General features: G+C 35.9%; 1 protein-coding gene across 2 annotated transcripts in view; it reads left to right on the top strand.

Moving 5' to 3' along the window:
* LOC111150451 (ribosomal protein S6 kinase A3) overlaps positions 1-12,932 on the top strand; it is a 111,743-nt gene that overhangs the window by 46,050 nt on the left and 52,761 nt on the right. The gene's annotated exons all lie outside the window — the stretch shown is intronic.

Here is a 12,932-nt window from a genome sequence, read left to right as displayed (position 1 = left end):
GATTTTTTCCCAGGAATGCGAACATATCAGGACACTGTTGATCTACATTATCAAATCATTAGGTCAAAGGAGGTAGATGAGGTGACTGTATTAATAGATAATAAGACATTTTATAAAATTGACTATTCATTCCTCTTTTAGTAAAGAGTACTCTGACCTTAACATGGTAAAATAATGTCTAAAACCAAATATCAGGGCGCCTGGGTGGCTCAGTGGGTTAAAGCCTCTGTCTTCGGCTCAGGTCATGATCCCAGGGTCCTGGGATCGAGCCCCACATTAGGCTCTCTGCTGAGTGGGGAGCCTTCTTCCTCCTCTCTCTCTGTCTGCCTCTCTGCCTACTTGAGATCTCTGTCTGTCTAATAAATAAAATCTTAAAATAAAATAAAACCAAATATCAATATCGTGTTAGAAAGATTTAGTGAGTGTATTCCCAAGTCATGATCAAGTAGTGTTTATCAGTGCCTGCTTTATGGTCCATAGCCTGAGGAATTTGGGTTTTGCTCTGTGATGGGAAACCATTGAAGAATTTGAGGTAGGGGCATGACCCAGTCTGATTTCTGTTTTAAGATTATTCTGGCCATAAAGCCTCACCCATTCCTTTTCCCACTGCAGTAGCAGAGTTGACAGAAACCATATGGCCTACAAAGCCAAAAACATTTACTGTCTGGCCCTTTACAGAAAAAAGTGATAAAATGTATAGTATGGTTCAAGTGTGTACATGGTGTGTATCCAGAAAAAGACTATAAAGATAAGCACCAAATTAGTGATTTTTTTCCTTTGTTTTTCTCCTTATTATTCAAGTTTTCTGTAATGGACATGCATACTTTTTATAATAAAATTTACTTCTTAAATAATAAGGTAAACACTAAAACCAGTAAGGTACAAGAATAAAGGGAAATTAGCTGAAATTTTAATAAGATTAATTTAGAGAAAGTCAAAAGAAGCAAGAAGAATATAAACAATAATACCTAGTTTCATGCACACAAGTAGTATCCATTTCAGATTTCAGCATATGACACTTTTTACTCCAGTAGCCATTATTTGAATTCCTATTGTATGCTCTTTGCTATGGGAATACAAAGATAAGTATGGTGCCTGCTCTGAAGATTAATCTGGTAGGGGCAGTGGCATGAACTTAAACAGTAATCGGTGTCTTAAGCAATGTACCAAAGGGCCTTAAGCGCTTTCATTTTTGGTTAGGAGATAACTAACACCCAAAAAAAGCTGTTGCTTAGTGGTGAGTTGTAATATGATTATAAGGGATTCCAATCATGTGAACTAGTCTTTTTAACTTTATTTATGGTGCCTTTTGATACAGAGAAGTTTTTGAATTTTATAATCAAATCTATACCAATATTTTCCTTTATGACTTCTGCCTTTCCCAGACAAGTACCCAAATGTCCTAACATCTCTGTCAGATGTAAAATGTCAACATTTATCCTTTTATTCTTTTCTGTCCCTCTGTTTATCTTTTATACAGCAGTACCACACTGTTTTAATTTAGGTATCATTTCATCTCAAGGAGACTTATTTTAGGTTTTGGTATCTGAAATATTGATTCATTTTCTTAGTGCTTTTATTAAAAAGCACAGCACACAACAAAATGTGACTGTTAACCTGAGCATCAGTAGTCATTAAAGCCAATTCAAACTAATCCTTCAAATTCAAAAAAGGTCATTTGGTTGCTTCTTAAATATTACTTGAATGAAGTTGATGAGTGCTGTATACAGAGACAATCCTATTTTGTTTTGTACATCTTTTCATCAGTTGTACAGTAACCATGCTATTTGCTGCCTCTTGACAGTCTTAAAAGGCATCTCATGTTCAGACTGCAGTTTTTATGTTAGGTGGTCGTCCTAACCATGCTGCATTATAAGGAGACTTAAATAATTCCTTCTGGGAGGTGGGCGGGTTCGTGTTCTGATGGAAATTTTCTTACATGCTTTCCTTGCTGAAAAATTGAGGCACGCATTTTTAATCAAGAGGACTGCACAATTCCCTAGCAGAATTCAAAATTTTATCTTGGACATTTATTTGGGTCCCAGCTGATTCTAATGTACCTGGTTAAGTAAGATAATTTTTTAAATTGAGCAATTTTGTTTTTATTCTTCAACTTCTGTTAGGTCACTTATAAAACATTGCCATAAAAGGTAAATGCAGCAAGAACATATATAGAACATTATAGAACATAGCTGCAAAAATTTGATAGGGTGAGAAGAGCCTTGGCCTTTCCTATGGCACGTGTAACACCTAATGGATACTTCAATGTTTGCTCCATAAAGTAGTGCTGAACTGAGCTCTAATTATAGATAACTCCATTATCAAATATGTGCCTGCCTTGACTATGGTTCCTTCATCCAGAAAACTAGCTGACCATTTCTGGTGTTTTCAGAAGACTTTGCAGGTTTTGTGTTTTATTTTGTTTGTTTTTTTTCATTAATTAACATGTAGTGTATTATTAGTTTCAGAGGTGGAGTTTAGTGATTCATCAGTTGCATATAACACGCAGGGCTCATTACATCTAATGCCCTCCTTAATGCCCATCACCCATTTACCCCATCCCCCCACCCATCTCCCTTCCAGCAACCCTCAGTTTGTTTCCTATAGTTAAGAGTCTCTTACGGTTTGTCTTCCTCTCTGATTTCATCTTATTTTATTTTTTCCTCCCTTCCCCTGTGTTCATCTGTTCTGTTTCTTAAATTCCACATATGAGTGAAATCATACGATAATTGTCTTCAGGTTTTGAAAATTCAGTTATTTTATTAAATTTGTATAGGTTATATATATATTAATGATCGATGTGTTTGTTGGTTCCGCATAGGTTAGTTAAATGCACATCAAGTAGAGCATTTTCCCACAGCTCTCGATGTTTCTGTCCTTGGGTTTTGTTTAAATGCCACTATCTCAGTGATCATATTCTGATTATTGGCATATTTTAAAAACTATTTTCCAAAATAGAAATACCTTAGAAGAACTTCTAGAGGCTGTTAGAGAATGAAATGGAGTAAGGGATTATCCAGTAACTTAACCTCTCCTTTTCCAGTTTGGCTTATATCAGTAAGTGTTCCGTTTGCTCACTAATAACCCAGGGGTTGGTCTTTCTTCTAATTTAGATTTTATCAACTAGAATTTTTAGCTCTGGACCTTGAAGTCTTTAACCTGGCCAATAATTGATGCCTATAACCAGTGTGAATTTAAATATAATTTACTTCCATTTAAGACAGGAAGAATTTGCCCTTCTATCACATGCAAAATGTTTCTTGCATATAGTCATTTTCTTCCCATAGTTACGAAACAATGCCTCATTGACAGGGAACACCCATGACTTGTCTATATATAACCTTAAAATAGTCTTGAGACTATCCTTTAGAGTGTATGTGTGTAAACATTACAAAGGGTAAAATTCCACATGTGCATCAATGACTTATTTTAATAGTGCTGACTAGTTTCATTTGCTTTTAAAGAGTCATATAGTTAAGAAATACTGGCATTCCTCAGGATTCTAAAATAAAATAAGGTTCATTTCACTAGTTGTAAAAATTGTCTGGATTGCTAGGAACCAGGAGTTAAGAACATTTCAACAGGATTTTGCTATCAGCAAATCTGTTTTGGTTTCCTGTTCTGGCCTCCCTACCTATCAGCTAGCTACATAGTGCCCTCCCATTACGTTTCTCCTTTCTTTTACCACAGGAAAATTGTCAGGCCTCTTTTTCTAGCATTTCAGGACCCGCCTGACAGGAAATTTTCTAATTGCCGGAACAGCTGGTAGGAGAAAACTTTGCAGGGGCTTGGCCTTCCCTTTCCAACCTAAGTTTTACAGTCAGAAATTCTTTTACCACCATCATGGTTTCGTAGCCATGTTTAAATTTTTGTCTTTTCGTGTTCGCTCTATACAGGTAAGCTTTGTTCAACTTCTGTAAAAACTAAAATGTTTTAGTTGGAGCTCAGTATAATTATACTAATTAAATAATTATTTCGTTTTATATGTTCTTTTAAGAAGGTGTTCAAAATTCAAAACCAGTTTTTAAAGCGCTTTTAAAGGATAATATTTATGTTTGCTAAAAGTAAGCCACCTGTGTGTATTATTCGTTTCAATTGTATATTTTGTAAACTTATTTTTAAACTTAAACTTATTTGGCTTTTTAGTGGTAGAATAGTTTTTTATTTTACTCATTTTTGTAATTTTGTGTAATAAAACAGATGACAGTAACTTTCAGTATTAAACTAGGCATGAAGAAAATTGTGAACTTATTGATAGTTAGGAGATTACTATAATGTAAGCAATATTTTGATGGGTTAGAGAATATATTATTTTTAAATAGTCAAGACCTTAAAGTCAGACTTTTGTTGAAATTGGTTCCTTTCAAACTTCGAAGTTTTTAATCAACTGTATTTAAGTAACTAAGTAATTTCATCTAACTTAGAGTAGACACAGTTTTCAAAGTATTACTTTCAAAGTATTACATTGTTAAAATGTGCTTAGCAAATGATAATTTGCATTTTGTTTCATTTAAGTTCTGCCAAATTAACTTGATACTTTGCCGTGAGAATTGTGCTATTCTGCTGTTCTCCAAAGAGAACTTAATTTTTTGATTGGGATTCCCGATTGGGAGAAAACTGCCCCTCTGCAGCAGTGATTAGGAATATTAGTCTGGAGAACAGCAATGCTATTTTCTCAAACATAGAAGAAGCTGGCTTGGAATACTCTTAGAGATCTTGGTTTAATGAAAAATGCTGAACGTATTTATCATCCATTAGCAAATAAGTAAATTGGATTTGGTCAAATTGTAATCTAGAATACCTTAAATTGTTTTTTTCAGCATGACTTGGATAAACAGCCTGATTATGTATTACAGCCAAATTTTTATGTTTATCAGTCATCTAAAAATTTAACGTATCTTTTTTTTTTTTTTTTTAATTTTATTTTTTCGGCGTTCCAGGATTCGTTGTTTATGCACCACACCCAGTGCTCCATGCAATACGTGCCCTTCTTAATATCTTTTTAAAATTAAAAACTATATTATAGGGGCACCTGGGTGGCTCAGTGGGTTAAAGCCTCTGACTTTGGCTCAGGTCATGATCCCAGGGTCCTGGGATCGAGACCCGCACCAGGCTCGCTACTCGGCAGGGAGCCTGCTTCCTCCTCTCTCTCTGCCTGCCTCTCTGCCTACTTGTGATCTCTGTCTGTCAAATAAATAAATAAAATCTTTAAAAAAAAAACTATATTATAGAACCTCAGGTTTCTGTATAGAGAATAATACTTGAATTTTGAATTACATTCAAGAGGCAAATGAAGTATACATTTTTTATTTGTAACGTCTTCTTTATGTTAGGCCAAAAAACAGTTACATATCGACAGTTAGTAAAGATTTATTTATTAGTTTTTACCAAGGAACATTTAAATAATTTACTTCAAGTTTCATCCATATTTTCTGACATTCAAAACAATTTAGAAAATACAAATGCCTTAAGAACACACTTCCTGACCCAAGGGAAGGCAGGAAAAAGGAAATTATGTATACAAGTCAGGGCATAATACCAAAAGTTGAATCATTCTTTAAAATCAATTAATATCACACAGTTTGTTTACTTAATGGTAGTATGTTACAATATTAGGTTTTGTGTCTTAAATAGACAGCATCACTTTTTGTTCCTTCTCTTTAATACTTTTACATTTTAAGAACAAAATTATATCTTTTTCCTCTCAACTTAAAGAAACATTCATTTTTTTTTTCCCATTAAAGGGCAAATCTTAAGGACCATTTTAGAAGGAACCTACAGATCTTTTGGTGCTCCTGGAAAACAAATGAGGTGGCTTTCTGTGTGATTGGAGGAACACCAGAAGAGCCACCTGTCCATGAATTTTCTTTTGCCATTTTTCTGTGATGTCTAAAATGACATCCTTTATAGAATTCCTAAAATTATATATTTGTTAACTGAATTGACCTTGTTTTTTCTATCATAGGTCACATATCAACAAGTATTTATCCAGTAATAAATCTTTGAAATCCTAAGTAAATTCCTAGAGGGCAGAGACTCTTCTTTATCTTAGTATCTCTAACATCTGGCCCATTACATGGCTCATAATCTGAATTGCCTTCTAACAAAAAGGAATGGGCCTAAGAGAATATGTTATAGATCAGAAACATTTCCATTAGGACCAGGCAATTCGGAAGAAGCAGAAGCACCATAGTCTCCCTGAAGTTAGCCCCCTCTTGGACCTGTTCTTTTATTCCTCTCTGATCCAAACACTGGTCTCCATGTGTGCTCCCACACTGACCTTTGCACTGGCTTGTCTCTGCTTGAAATGCTCTTCCCTAGATGGTTGACTCTGTCTCATCTTTCTGGTCTTACTCAAATAGCACTTTTTCAGTAAAACCTGCAATGATGGTTTTATTTAAAATTGCAAGCTCTCCTTTTCATCCATGCACTTCTGATCCCTCTTACCCAACTTAGTATCTGTTTCCTGTGGTATTTATCTTGTTCTAACATGAATATACCTATATTGTTTGGTTTCTCCCCAAAATGCCAGAAATTTTCATCTGTTTCATTTATTGTATATCTCAGGCATCTAAAAGAATGCTTGGATGTATGAGGTACTCAATCAATAAACGTTTAAATGGATGAATGGATGAATTCCCATACATAGCTTGAGGGTATTGAACATCTAGGCTGGGGGTGGCAAATATCTGAAAGTGATGGGGGTGTAGACAGATGATACAGGGTTGTGATGGAGACCAGCTTTTAGAAATACACAGTATAAGTTTTTTTTATGATGATTAATGGACATATATCCATGTATAATTTAAAATATACCAGAGAATATAAAAATATGTGAACCTCACAAGGGGAAAAAGGATATAAATTAAATCTGTGCTTGACTTCACTGACAAAATTCTTCTTCCATAAAATTATAGTTGCTTTACTGTGCGCTTATAGGCAAAAACTCAGTTATACAAACTGTAATTCTGTGTTTTCATTATGTAAAATTTCATATAACAGTTTTATTTCAGTAACAGGTGATTTATTCACACGATATGTTTATCACATGCAAATCCCTGTACTTGGATTATCAGTGCCTTTGGAAATTTGATATCCCTCTCTTCATCTGTCTCATTAGATTCTAGGTATGAGCTAGAAGAGCACATTGTTGCTTTTCTACCTATTGTCCAAGATTGCCCAAGAATTAGTATTATATCTTAGTTGAACCTCATTTTCATTTCTAAAATACCATGGTCCCATAACTTGGAGAAACTGGTGACATTAAGCACAATCTGAGCATTGAGATACCAGCCAAGGGTATTTTGCTTATGATACTGCTATGACCGTATTATAACATAAACGTAGATAAAAGGTAGCTTGCTAATGTGACTAGTTAACAATTTAAACTTGGAAGGAACAAAAAAAAGTGTTGAAGATATAATAGTGACAAGTCTTTAGAACTTGGGCCATAGGCCTCGATCTTTTCTCTCCATCTCCATGCACACTTTTTTGCACTTTCTGGGCCCAATGTAGAAAAAGACTTTTGAAATTTTAGTTTATATCCTAAAGAGGTTTGGAATGATTGCATCCATTTTGGGGTAAGAGGGTAGGGAGTGGAGGAAGTTGCTATTTTTTTTAAAGAAACATTGACAAAAGGAGCACTTGCAAATTTATTTTAAAATAAGATTTGCCAGAATAAGAAATTCAGTATGAGGGTGGGAAAATAAAACCAAGGAAGTCTCTTGGAAAATAGGAGAAAAAAGATAAGTGACATACAGGATTCAGTCCCAGACATACAATACCTAACTAGTAGCGTTACAAAAAGATAAACCCTGAAAAACTGATGGAAGGAGATTATTTTTTTAAAAAATGTTAGAGTTCCCTCAGAGGCAAAGAATTCAGGTCTTTAAATTATAAAGGCTCACCAACCATCTAGCATTCTGAAGGAAAGAAGACCCATATTTATCTCACTAGTGTGGAATTTCAGAAGTATAAGGACAGAGCAAATTCTTACAGCTTCTGGAAAGCAAACAGTACATCTTCCCAAATATGTGTATCAGGCTAGCATCACCCATCTCAGTAGCAGTCCTGGCTGCTAGAGGGCAATGGGCCATTAATGTCAGTGTTCAAGGCCAGACTGTTTTTATTCTATAGAAATTGGTACCAAGCCAAACTATACAAATGTGAAGACAAAATAAAGACATCTTCGGATGTGCAAGGTTCAGAAAATTTTTTTCCACATCACTTTTCTTAGGAAGTTAACAGGGTAGTAATCTAAGAAAGAGAAGGGTATGGGAAACTGAGAATAGTGGGTTTAACCAGGAAAGCCCAGAAGAGATACCTGGAGGTAATAGCTGTACAGCAAGGCCTAGAAAACAGTCGTTCCTGATGGGGGGGTAGGAGAGGGCTCTCAGAAGAACGGGAAGTATGGTAAAGAGTTAAGGAAAAATTAAGACTAATGGTCAAATTAATCTTTCCCTCCCCCCAGGAATGACGGGGCTGTTAGAAACAGGAAAAAAAGAAAAACATGTAAAAAAATTCATAGTCCCCAGGGTGCCTGGGTGGCTCAGAGGGTTAAGCCTCTGCCTTCAGCTCAGGTCATGATCTCAGGGTCCTGGGATCGAGCCCCACATTGGGCTCTCCACTCAGCAGGGAGCCTGCTTCCTCCTCTCTCTCTGCCTGCTTCTCTGCCTAGTTGTGATCTCTCTTCCTGTGTGTCAAATAAATAAATAAATAAATAAATAAAATCCTTTTTAAAAATTCATGGTCCCAATAGAACTCAAAGTAAAATGTATCATGAATTTAAGCATTTGATGAAGTGTTGTTTTGTTTTGTTTTTTAAGTCCCCTCAGATCGTCTTGGAAGTCACTGTTATGGGCCTGTATAAAAGGAAATTTAATGTACTTTCTAGCCTGCATTTAAACAATATATTGTCATAAAAATGTGAATGCTGGTGTATGGGACTTCTGCTTTTAAAATCAGGTGGTGGAGATAATATGAAGGGTTTGGTTGTGGTTACAGGAGATAATTAATTTTCTCAATATTAATAAAAACGTAAAAATATAGCTAGCAGGTTAGGGAAATACAGGCACTATTTTTTGTTAAAGATTCTTTTTATTCATTTATTTGTCAGATAGCACAAGCAGGGGGAGCAGCAGGCAGGGGGAGAAGCAACCTCCCCACTGAGCAAGAAGCCTGATATGGGACTCAATTCCAAGACTCTAGGATCATGACCTGAACCAAAGGCAGAGACGCTTAACTGACTGAGCCACCCAGGTGTGTCCATATAGGCACTGTTAACCTCCTTTTATAAAGTGAGGAGTTAGAGGGTACCTAAGTGGCTCAATAGGTTAAGTGTCCAACTCTTGGTTTCAGCTCAGGTCATAATCTCAGAGTCATGAGACTGAGCCTCACATCAGACTCTGTTCTTGGAGGGTAATCTACTTGAGATTCTCTCTCTCCCTCTGCCTGTGCCCCCTCCTCCCTTGCACACATAGTTTCTCAAATAAATAATAAATCTTGAAAACCAAATGAGGTGAGGAGTTAGGATTCTATCCAAAACTAATAGAAAAGATGAGAAATTTATGTAAAAGCAATACAGTTATCAAATAGTGGGGAAGAAGATGATGAAAGAGGTATGAGTGAATCCTTCATCTTATTTTTAAATCAGCAGGCATTGTCTTAAAGTTAATAAACCAAGAAATTATCAAATGCAGAAAGAACTTTTTTAAAAAGCCTAGGTTTGGGAGTGAGAGGAGACTTGCTTTTTTCATCATAGGGTATTTTGTCACTATTTGATTTGGTCATCCATGTGCACATATTTAATTTTAAAAACAAAATGTTTAAGGAACAGGAAATAATCCAGTGGACAAAAGATTACGTGTAAGGCAATGTTGGGAGATAATACCATGAAACTAAGTTGCAGCCTTATTGTAGAGGGCTTTACATGCCAAGGGGAAGCAGTGCATTTAATTTAGGAAAACTTAGAAGGAGTTTTTGGGCAGTCTGGTCATATGACTGGAGCTATCTCCTTTCAGAAAATGAATTTGTCAGGAGGATGAAGTGGACTGGCAGTGGCACAAAGGGGCATTACAAGTAACCAAGCTAGTTTCAATTTTCCACAGGAAAGGTAATGAAGAATTTTACCTGGTGATGCTACTGGAAATGGTGGGGGCGGGGGGAGGAAAGAAAGGACATTCCCATTACCATGTTTGATACATAGTAGATGTTTTAGTATATGTTTGTTGAATGAAGGGATCAAAGGGAGATTCTGTTTTTTGGTAACTTGTTTGACATGAGAGGAAAGGAGGGGTAGTCATCCAAGATGAAATCTTTCTTGAATAGTTACTGCTGTTTATTTTGAGATCCGTGACCTGATTGTAGCTCTCCTTATGAGAGTAAGACTTGATCCTGTATGACTGCTGCAAAATGCAAAACATTTTATAATTCAGTGATCGTTCCCTGCCTGTGTTGCATCTTTGTGACAATTAATTATAGTATTCTTATGAAATAAAAGATGAAACAATATTGCAGCCTAAAATTACATCCCACTTACCCAAAAAAGAAAACTGATAAGACATATGGAATGTTATATAGAGTATAGTTCTTCACAGCCTCATGATTTAAAGGCATAAATGGCTGTTAGATTCCAGTTAGGCTCTTGAACAGATAGTTTTTTCCATAGTAGGCTGACTGGTACATGCTAGCATCCAACCCATGACCTTGGCCTTTTGAGTTTAAGTCTGTAATCCACAAGTCTTTTAAGTGCGATGTGACAGCACTTTGGGTTACAGAAAAGAAAGAGGAGAACTTCCTTTTAGTTTCATTTCCATGTATAATGTATATAATTCAGTAATACAAAAAGTATATATAATTTCAAAACCAATAAGCGTATAAATATTGGGTATATGCTAGTTTTTTTTAACTGATGAAGATATGCTACCAAAAGTTCAAAAACATTTCTCTAATCACTATAGCTAACTGACCCAAGAGAAACAGACCAGTTAAAAGGATCAAGGGAATAAGTTTGTATGTTCCTGTCATTGATCTTGGATGGGGAACCACAGAAGCCTTTGACAGTCTCAGAATGGTGTAATGCTAAGACCCTTGTTTTAGAAGTCATTAGAAGTCAGAACCTGGAATTGATCCATAAGTCTGCCAGTTATTGGCTTGTGATCTGTACTTAATCTCTTTAAACTTCAAACTGTATTCAGACCATTTGGCCTTTAAAAGGTCTGTCAAATTTCTAGTGATGAATGGGGGAGTCTGTAGAGAATTCTGAGATGTTTTTGCTTGCTCTGAGGTATACCCCACCCTGTTGTTACCAGCCCTCTCTAACAAGGTTTGTTATGAAGCAGGAAATATAAAAGGTGAAAAAGCACCTAACCCAGGCTTGGTACATGGTAGGTGCTTAATAAATGTTTGCTGGATTTAACCATTTTCACACATACATTATTCATTGAAAGTTTTCTTTAAAGAATTTGGTAATTTGCTTCCTGCCTTTCCTAATATAGGTACAAATAGCTGTCACTCTGAAGCGCTTGTACACCCACCAACCAGTCTCATTTGCAGAGAATGGGTGCACAGGAAGGGGGGTAGAGTCTCAGAGTCAGGTAATGCTTGATTCTACCCTAACACCTACACAGGATGGTTGTGAAAAATAAAGGAGATAGTACACATGAAATTACAAAATAAAGGACTAAACCATATTGAGGGATTGTTTTATTGTTGCCACAGTTCTGAGAGCCTCCAAAATGTTGAAGCTGCTTGAGTATTAATTAGCACAGTCTACAAACGTCTGTCTTACAGAGTAAAATAGTGGGCCTAGATTCCTTTTTTGTCCTACAAGAGCTTTTCTTTTACTGCTCATTTTCAGAACCTGCCATATTAGTAGACCAGTGTATCTTTTTGAGAAATCTTTGTAATTCCATATATAGCCAACATTCTATCTCAGAAAATGGTAATTGAGCTCAAACATGCATATGGAAAACAACAATAAAAACAATGAATTCTTTTTGTACAACATATTTTGATCCTACTAATAATACTTAGACACTAGGAAAAAATAACACAGGCAAAAAAGAAAAATGGTCTTGACAGGCATATATTTCTGGTTTTGTTTTATTGTAGTTTTTGGCTATAACATAGTATATAGTTCTTGATTAAATAAGGTGTACTTTATCTACTAATCCCAGAGTGAATAAGTAATTGAAATTCTGTGTATACATACATATATTTTCAACCTTTCTCCCTTTCTGATGCCTTCCCTCAGGTTTACTGACACATCCACTGTCTAAAAATCCTTCCCTTAACCCTAAGACCTTCCATTGTTCCATTATGCTGAGTAGTAACTTTTTTTCTGCGTCTAATTCTCCATTCCAAATGTTAAATCTTTTTTCATTTTGTGTCTTAGAGTTAACTCTTTCTCCCTGTTTAGTTCTCAAGTAGTTGTAGAAACAAAGTAACTTACATATTTCCAACGGAATAGCATACGGATCCAAATGGCCTTGCTGAGGGTAGAAATCTCCATGTTTGCCTTGAAATATTTTTCAACCCCACTCCCCAGTAAACACAACTCTGTGTGTGTGTGTGTGTGTGTGTGTGTGATTGGTTTTACCTAATACAAGCACATGTCAGAACACAGCAGATTACTCTGTGGTGTTTTCAGACTTCTTTACATCCTCTGCCTTCACCCCATGAAACTATTTTAATTATCTCCAGTAGGAAGAATGAAGACTTGGAAATACTCAGTGCTAATGTTAAGTAGAGGTTAAAGTGGTCTATGCAGTGGGCTGGTATCATTCTCTTTGACATTTAACTTGAAAGTATATTTGCAGGGTTGTGTGGCTGGCTCGGTTGGTAGAGCATGTAACCTTTGATCTTGGGGTCACAAGTTCAAGTCCCACACTGGACATAGAGCTTACTTTGAAAAACCAAATAATAATTTGAGG

This window comes from Enhydra lutris, unplaced genomic scaffold (genome assembly GCF_002288905.1).
Source record: "Enhydra lutris kenyoni isolate GAN:26980312 unplaced genomic scaffold, ASM228890v2 scaffoldscaffold23, whole genome shotgun sequence".
In the NCBI taxonomy this organism is placed as follows: Eukaryota; Metazoa; Chordata; class Mammalia; order Carnivora; family Mustelidae; genus Enhydra; species Enhydra lutris.
The sequence above is the reverse complement of the archived record's forward strand: the minus strand, read 5'-3'. Positions and strand labels throughout refer to the sequence as shown.